We start from the raw sequence: 657 nt of genomic DNA on the forward strand, positions 1-657 counted from the left end.
GGCGCCCCCCAGCCTCATGACAGCCTCCTGTGGCCACAGGAACTCTGAAGGCCAAGGACTTCAAGAAGCGATGCTTGCAGGCCACCATCACTCAGGACAACACCTATGGGGCCGAGGACTGCCTGTACCTCAACATCTGGGTCCCCCAGGGCAGGAAGCAAGGTCTGCCCCGCCCCCTGGCTCCGGGTCTGCTCCTGCTGGGCCTGGGGGCTGCACTGTCAAATCTCCCTAACCAGTGCAAGCGAGGTGGGGTGCCTCCCACTGCTGGTCCCGCCTCGGGCCAGGGAGCTCCTTGGGGCACCCCCTCTGCCGGCCCCAGTCCCAGTGCCTGCTGACAGAGGGGGCCCAGCAGGGAGGGCTGGGAGGCAGTGGGGTCACGGCCCGCTCCCCCTGCAGTGTCCCGGGACCTGCCTGTTATGATCTGGATCTATGGGGGCGCCTTCCTCATGGGGGCCGGCCATGGGGCCAACTTCGGCAACAACTACCTGTACGACGGGGAAGAGATCGCCACGCGCGGCAACGTCATCGTGGTCACCTTCAACTACCGCGTCGGCCCCCTGGGCTTCCTCAGCACCGGGGACTCCAACCTGCCAGGTCTGCAGGGCCTGGACGCTGGGCTGACACAGCAGTGCGCATGCCCTGCGAGCTCTGAGCCAG

The 657-nt window shown here is 66.8% G+C and overlaps 1 long non-coding RNA gene across 1 annotated transcript; it reads left to right on the forward strand.

Moving 5' to 3' along the window:
- Positions 1 to 10: 10 nt before the first annotated feature.
- On the forward strand, positions 11 to 596 carry LOC102472209 (uncharacterized). Its single transcript, XR_336346.2, has 2 exons — positions 11 to 162; positions 397 to 596. It is a non-coding gene; the product is annotated as an uncharacterized LOC102472209 (long non-coding RNA).
- Positions 597 to 657: the final 61 nt, after the last annotated feature.

The sequence above is a fragment of the Tupaia chinensis genome, unplaced genomic scaffold (assembly GCF_000334495.1).
Source record: "Tupaia chinensis unplaced genomic scaffold, TupChi_1.0 Scaffold129456_1, whole genome shotgun sequence".
Taxonomy (NCBI): Eukaryota; Metazoa; Chordata; class Mammalia; order Scandentia; family Tupaiidae; genus Tupaia; species Tupaia belangeri.